The sequence below is a fragment of the Egretta garzetta genome, unplaced genomic scaffold, assembly GCF_000687185.1.
Source record: "Egretta garzetta isolate BGI_Z169 unplaced genomic scaffold, ASM68718v1 scaffold133, whole genome shotgun sequence".
NCBI classification, from domain to species: Eukaryota; Metazoa; Chordata; class Aves; order Pelecaniformes; family Ardeidae; genus Egretta; species Egretta garzetta.
Genome location: NW_009259111.1, coordinates 819,732 through 828,267, shown reverse-complemented (window position 1 = coordinate 828,267; position 8,536 = coordinate 819,732).

The window sequence follows — 8,536 nt, the reverse complement described above, 5'->3', positions numbered from 1 at the left end:
TGCTCAAGGGAGGGAGGGGGGGTTTAGCGGCAGAAAGCGGTCGGCGTTGGGGAGAAGGCCCCCGTTGCCTTTCCTGTCGGTAACAAATTATCTCCATTGTCTTCCTGCTCAGCTGGGGAAAGGCTAATCTATAGAGGGGTGTTGAAAAATCGTCGGTAGCGCAGGCCCCCGGTGGTTCAGAGGCTGGACCCAGAACGGCCTAGGACTATCTAAGGGCAGACTTTGAATGTGGAAGGTAGTAATTTGTCAACGGGAAAGGAGGTAGTAAGATCCCCATCACTTTATAAGTAGTGCAGCCTATTAGTGTAAGAGTGGCCTGGGCTGAGTTCAGAAGTAAATCTGATAGTTTAGCATTACTTGATGTTCGTACAAATCCTTTGGACTCCGGGTTCGGCAACACTGTAGGTGTACTTTCTGGGTGTAGTATCGACACGTGCCCCAGAGACGGGGGAAGGCAGGGTTCCCAACCCAGATATGTCATCTGCTTAGACTACATTCTTCTGTCACACTGGGATATAACAAAACCAGCAGGTCCTAGTTCCACAGGTTTTTGGAAGAAAGTTATATTTTTTTGTTCCGCTTAACTCCATCCAATAGGTGAAAACTTTTCTTTATTGATGAGACGCAGCCACTAAACTTTTAGGCATTTTGAAAAAAAGGTGTTCTAGTGTTTGAGAAAAGGTGATAGCTTGATGGAGGAGGTGAAGGGTAAGCCTGTGCGGCAGCTCTTGTGGTGCCTTTAGTTGGCCTTTTCCACAAACGTTTTTCTTTGTTGCTCTTAAGCAGACTTTAGGCCTGACAAAATACATTTAATGCAACAGATGTTCAGCAGAGCTTAGATAAAAGTGGGCCAAATATTCTGCTGGCAGTAGAGAGCCTTTCAAAAACTAAAGGTTTATCTTCTCATATTATAAAAAAGTGTAATTAAGCTGAATTTTTGCATGTAATTTAATAAGTGAGTGGCAAATAAATATTAGGTACGTTTGAAATAGATAGCTGTAATACTACTCAATGTTTAATTGAGGTTTGTATAAAATAATTGGCTATCTTTTCTATATACTTAAGTAAAAAGTGTTTTAGTGTTTCTTATTTAAACCAAAAGTGAAGATAATGTCATTGCCTATAAAGATAGTAATATATATGCAACTTCAAGCTCCAAAACACAATTTTCTTGTGTTTTATGCATGTCAATATCTGTATATAGTAACTTGCCTGAAATCTATTTTGGCTATTTTCTGCAGGTATTGAGTTGCTGAATGTGCAGGAAATTACGTTCTCTACCAGTTGGGGTTTTCAGCAAATGGCTAACTCTGTTGCATGAAGGTTCATGCTCACCAGAAACTGGATTTGTTCTCACTTTTACATCAAAACATCATGGTCTATCATGTACTATGCAAGTATTAAATTAGTATAAAATCCAAATATCTGTGCCCCTTTAAAAACACCAGACATTATTGAACCAGTGCGTAAGAATTCTTTATTATTGGAAATGTAGCCTTGCTTTCTCTGTAAAGATGAAATCAAACAGCAGCAAACACTGCTCTTTTGTGTGGCCAGGCACACACAAGTGTTTTTATCATTTAAGTTTAATAGTTGTCCTTGGTTGACCTTTTAGTTTACCTTTAATTTCTCTGAGGTACCTCTGTTGAGCTGATGAGACTGGTTTTCAGCAGAAAGGTCATTTTACCTTATCAGAAAAGATGCTTCTGACAGTAATTGATATTTCTAATTAGTGGAAAAGTTAACTGTCTAGATCTCTCTTCATCATAATCAACAGTTTCCACTGACTGAAGAAGGGAACCAGGGCGTATGGTTCTTGGTTTGTTCAGGCTTTGTTATTTTTCCTTTGACCTTGGCTAAGTCATGAATTGTTCTATGCTTTATTTCTTCTTCCACTAAGTTTTATCAGGTTATGTTGCCTGCACATGAAGTGCTGTGAGAACTTTTAGAGTTGAGACACAGTAAAAAAAAAAAAAAAAAAAAAAAAAGCAGGTATCTCAGCATCTTTGGCTTTCCGCACTGTGAAAATAAGTTATAGAGGATGATGCCAGTAGCTCTTGTGATCGACAGCTTCTCATGTAATTTCCAGCTGATTATGTACCATGAGGTGTTTGCCCATCTCTGTCCCTGTCTTTCAGGGGAAAACTGTTTTACAAGGACTTAAAACCAGACTCTTCAAGTAAGCTACTGGAAAGCAGCAAGAAGACAACGTTGCCTTTTGAAACAGTCTTTGTACTATGTGTATAAAGTGTTTCCCAGAAATGGTGATGAAAACAGATATTTTTAACTATGTGGCTATGGAATGACACTCTGAAAATAATACACAGTGTTGTTTCATCTTTTAATATCAGCATATTTATAAAGGTGCAGTTGCTAGATAATACTTTCCTTGCTGGTTTCTTCTTTGTAGTTCCAGGGAATTTATAACGTAAGTATCTGAGATTAACCCCAGCACATATGAACTATTGAGACATCATTTTAGACTAACAACCCAATTTTTGTGTCTGAGAGTGGTTTTTTAAAAAAGAAAAGCAGTCCCAAATAACTCATAATTTTTAAGTCAAAGCTTTTTGTTTAGCAAAATGTTATCCTGTTGCTCTACTGAAAAAGTGCTTTTCATAAGTTATGTTTAAGCTTTTTCATGCTCTAATATAAGTGACGGGGGAAGGAAAAATGCTTTAGCTTGTTGACTAGTCACCATAGCATGCCATCAGTTTAACAGAATACAGTACGGCCTAGTTCAGTGTCTTCCATTGCCTGCTTTAATAGATACAAATGTCAGAATGATGGAATGATTAAATTAAATGATTGGACTCTAACTGCTGGGAGCTTTGGAGTGAAAGATTGCCATAAGTATAAAAAGCAAGGTGCTTATTACACAGTGCCTTTCACCCAGGAGTTTCCAAATGCTGAAATGCTGTGTTTTGGATACTTTGTGGTATGTATTTATAGTGTTACCCCCACCTTTAATTTTTTTAACCTTTTCTAACATGGTCTTCATTAACACCTACGGCTATGTATTGTAGTGTGAGTAAGAACAAGAACAGAGCGTGAGTTACCTGGCTCTGATTAACAGATCATGGGTTCCCTTTTAAAGTTGTTAGTATCAAGTACCAAAAGTACTTGATTATTTTCACTTCCCTTATCTTCCATCTGTAAATTTCGGTGTGTGCTAGATGAGAGATGCTTTGGGAAAGGATGGGTTTAGATTTTATGTATCATCAATGCTGGTCCAACACCAGAAATCCCCTTGGGGGCAGTAAGGAACCAAGGGAGCTTTGTTTTCATTAGGAAGTTAACATACTTGATGCATGTTAACCAGTACAAAGTAAAATCCTAGCAGACAGGGTGACTTGCCACTTTCTCATGACTTAGCAAATAGTTACTGCGTGTGCTTAGTTAGCCTTTGCTAAGAGCACATGCCTTTTTCCTCTGCAAACAGAAGAGCAAATAGGCTTCAGAACTTGCAGACAGTATTCTGATGAAATGAGCATCAAGGATGTTTGCAACATCTGATAAGTGTGTATATATGTTTTCTGGACCTTAAACTGGATCTAGGTATACATTGTAGCTGCACAAGAGGTGGCAGAACTAGCTTGCAAAAATCTGAGGTCAGAATGACTTCCACACCTGCTGAGTTCTTAAAAAAGAATTGAAAGAGTGCTACAGGGCAGTTTGCTGATTCAGCATGGCGTAACAGTTCCTGGCCTTACCTTTCTATAAAAAAACCAAATTGTTTCATCTCAGTGCAATAGTTGTGTTCGCCTAGTACTGTTATGGTCTAGATCAAAAATTGCATGTAGATTTTTTTCAAAATTGGAATGGGGGAGGTGTGCTGAATTCGTATTTTTTCAGCTCCTTTAAAAATAAATTGTAGCCTTTATTGAAAGGTGTGCTGCTTTGAGTAACTATATAAATAACCTAGGATTCTAGTTCAGCAACATATAGTGAGTATTACTCTTCTGTTTTGCTTTTTTTGGTAACAGTAAAGGAGGTAGCATTGTGTCTGTTATGGTATGTTAAATTCTTAATGTCTAAGAAGAATGCACAGCAGTCTTTTTACCTGAGATGAAGCTTCTTGGTTTTGTCATTTAGTGGTATGCAGGCTTTGTGTAAGATATGAGTAATTCTAGTATAACTGACTTCAGTGAGTATCATTACTGGGGAAAAAGTGCTTCTCCATATCACAATTAACTGTTGATAGTTCATATGCTATGAACTGGTCTCTTTAATGTTAGCTTCAAACTTCATTTATGTTTCAGATACTGTAGCTGGCATGACACTTTTCTCAAAAGTGTGTTTTAGCACATGGCTTACAAACTGGTTCTGCTAGGAAAAAATGCAATGAAATATGCAAAAAGATTGTATGTTCTGGAACTGTGATTGATATTAACAGACAGTGGTGCAACATTTGTGGTCTGATAGAATACATTCCTCAGCTAGTGAGGCTGCATAACAAAGATTGCTCTTGGGAAAAGTCCCTGAATTCTTTGGCTCTTAGACAACAAAGTCATACCAGTGACACGGCATGTTGAAGCATTCGTAAAGGGAAGGACTTGAGATCAGTTTTGGTTTGGTTTTGTTTTTTTTTTTTTAAATGTTGAGTTACATGTTGGGAAACAGACCTGGACTGTGACAGAACCGTTTTTTTTCCCAGTTATTGTAGTTCTCTAAATTTAATATTTATTTCAGAGGGTATTTGTAAACAAGGAGCAAGAGAATAAACCACAAAGTTGAATGGATGTCAGAACTTTAAGTTACAGAAATTGTTTCTATTCTCCACGCAGTTTAGAGTGTATGATAGCAACCATTGTGAAATCCTGATTAATTCTTGCATGCTGGAGCCATGGGACTTTGGTATAGAATGATAGTACTTGCAGGTGGCTTTCACTGAAGTGGCATCAGTGCACCCGATTCTTCTGGACACTGCGGTGTGCATGGGTCAGCAGAATCCTCTGCGTTCAGATAGTTCCCTGATAGACATTTAATGAATCTTCATTTCAGCTCACCATTTGTATAGCAAAGTATTCTGGCTAATCACACGCACTAAACCCAAAAGCTAGCATTTATATAGAATATGTACCTAAAATAGGTGTGGGGTTTTTTGTTGTTGGTTTTTTTAGCAGTACTATCAGTGAAGAGGAACATGGTGTCCTGAGAGGCAGCCATCTTTGGAGAGTAAAAAGACTAAAGATTAAAATAGCTGAAATGGTTGTGTTCTCGGTATTTTTTTAATGCGTAGATATGCCTATGTGGTATCTTATTTTAAGTTCATTTGTTTTTTCCATGTGCCAATAAAACATTGGATGTTCTTTTTAATGGTAAAGCAAAACAAGGGAGCAAGTGACAGGTTATTATAGTACCTGGGGGGTTTTATTTGACTGTTCAGTACACTCATGCCTTCATGTAGCTGTCCTTACTCCTTCCCAGATTTCACTTTCTCTGGAATCACCTTCCTTTCAGTGGCATGGGAAAGGGGGTCATTGTAAAGAGTTTGGAAGTCCTTTATATTCTGTATAGAATGCATAGAAGTGTTAATGTAGCTCTGTGTGAATTTAGTTATGAACTGAATAGATTAAGAGGAAGCTTTGGGAAATACAAGGTATTTTACTTATGCTACCTTGTATTAAAAGCATAAATTATTTCTAGTCTGAATCTTTGCTTTGAACCACTAAAGGTGATAGTAGCTCATCCTCATGGTGGGTTGATGTCTGATGCTTGGGATGTTAATGAGGATGATACTTGTAAGATTTAAAAAAACCAACAAGATAATGGAATAGATGTTTTGGTCCTGTCCTTTAAAACTTATATTTTTACTGGATTCTTTGACCCATATTAATCCCACATACTAATGTAATTGATATTTCTAGGGACGTTCTGTAGCTTGCTACAGGCATAGGTGCAGTTCTGTTTCGTTTTTTTTAATGAAGAAAATACTATTCTTCGGTATTTTATTAAATTGCAGTATGGCAGTTTTGTACACTGTCTATTTTTTGATGCTTTTTGCTTTTAAGACAATATTTTTGTATTCAGTTTGTTACTCCCATTAGTTCTTTGATAGTTCTTAAGCAATTCCCATGTTTTTTAGTGAAATGGATAGTTTTTATTAAAAGGATCGTTGTCATTTATCATGAAAAAGGGAAAGTAATCCTTAATTTTTTTAATTCTAGGATTAAATGCTTTTCAATTTCCAAACATGAAATACATTGCAAATTTTCACTATTGAAAAGGTAGCTCTTAAGTTTATCATAGTCATTGTGGAAAGACATCAGTTTGCGCTTTTAAGTCCATTTTATGCAGACTTTAATATGGCCTTATTTGTAGGTGAGCCAAAGGTTATTGAAACTGAAAGCTTTCTTCAGCAAATTCATAATAACACATTTAAGTACAGGAGTACTTCCGCTGACATTAATGTTAGGCATATAATTGAATACTGTGCTGAATTAGGGTCTAATGTCATTTGGTATGTGTTGCAGAAGTGTGTCTATTAATGTCACTTAAGAAGGAACTTAATGGACCCGGAGCTGTAGTTGAAATTAATACTGACAAGTACATTTTATTTTAAAGGTATTTATTCAACTATTACTTGACAGTTGAAAACAAATACTTTTTTTTTTATTTGAAAGTGTATTTGCTTCTTCGGGACTTTGGGGATATCAGAGGGATGTGGGTCAGAAAGATGCATGCTCATATTGCAGTGTCAGTTACTCCCAATTAATCAAAATGCACTCTACAAATCAGTTTGACCAGATGCAAGTGTTGCTTCTGAGGGTTTTCTGTAGCCTGCAGATTTTTAGTACACAGGATGGATATGTACAACAACATTTTAACATTTTGGGGAGATTTTTAAGTCAAGTTCATTCTTCACTTAAAATCAGTTCTAAATAACAGGAGATAGAAAACAAGCTACACTAATCAAATCTTAGTACAAATGCATGAACAAATGTCATGTCCCAAGTTGTCCCTTTTATACTTGTTTATGCTAGAATGTGTAGGAGATATTTGCTAGGGAAAATTAAAGTTGGAGGGCAGAACCTGGTGCTGTAGGAGTGAGCTGGGCAGTGTTACACACTTAGAAGGAATGTTGACATAATTTCAGACCATCAAAAGAGCTTTTGGTCCTACTGAAAGAGTAGAAAGATAATTTCTGATTTTTTCTCTTTATGATACTAATTTGCTGCAGTAACTGAGACAATTGTTTGGTTTTGATAAATGAATAGTGTAATTTCAATGCTTCTCAAAGTACTGATTTATTTGCTTTATGTAGGGAGTAATAAACTGAGTAACAAGTAGGTAAGAGGTGTTTTCCTGAGAGTTTAACAGGTTAAGTTATGTAGATCTATGCAGCTGTCTTTTGATAGAAGTGCTGCAAAGGGTATATGAAACAATATTGACATGTCAGTGAAGATAAAGCAGAAATATGGCAATGTGAATCATGGAGTACTTAGGTCAGAAGAGACCTCTGCAGATCATCTGGTCCAGCCCCCTGAAGCAAAGCTGTTCCGAAGTTAGATGAGGTAGATCAGGACTTGTCCCGTTGAGTTCTGGGTATCTCAAAGGATGAGGTTCCAAGGCCTCTGTGGACAGACTGTTCCAGAGGTTGGCTGCCCTTGTGATTTTTTTTGGTTTTTTTTCCCTTTTACAAAAGAAGAATTTGCCTTGCTGCAGCCCATGTGCATTGACCTTTAACCTTCAGGAAAATTATGTTGTCTCCCAGTTATAAAAAGTAGAGTTATTTTTTAAGGATTACAGTTCACTTTTCCCAAAGAAATTAATGTCTTGAGTTTTTGATGCTTAGGAAAGGTGGGTAAAGGATGCTATAATGAGGTTAGTTTCCTCATATTGAGAATTGAATATGGCATTTAGTGTGCCAATGAAATTTCTCATTATTATAAGAAAAAATACTTTGTTTTCTTTGTAAGTGAGATCTTGCAAATCCTTACAAAGTTGTTACTCTGTGGATGTTACTCCACTTAGGTCTCTGTACTGTTGGTTTGCTGCTGTATAGGTATGCTGAAAATTGCTGCAGTAATGTATAAATGGTCACGAAGCTGGTTTTTAGAAAGATGCACTATGAGTTGGACAGGCTTGCTTAAGGCTGGGCTTAGTTTTAAAACATAGTTGCTATCTGTTTCTTAAATTATTATATAATGAATTCATACCTTGTTAAAGGTCACTGTAAACTTGCTGCGCTTGGTTTTTTCTGGCTGTTTAGATATTCTTCTTTCAAGTAAGTGTTTTGAATGAAAAACACATTTGGCGACTGTAAAAGGCTGATTCCTGAAGCCTGTTTAATGATTTCTTCAATTCTGTTACCTTAAACGGTAGGGTTTTTCCTCCCCCATGCTGTCTTCAGAACACAGTGAGCATGAAACTTTGGAATGCTTTGGTTGATTAGCTGACAACTGTGAAACTGTCTGAATTGCTCGTATTGTATTGATTGCATTACATCATTATAAAGATATTTTAAAACCTGAACGGAATATTCTAAAACTTAAACTATGACTAAATAATTTTTTTTTTTTTCCCTCTACAG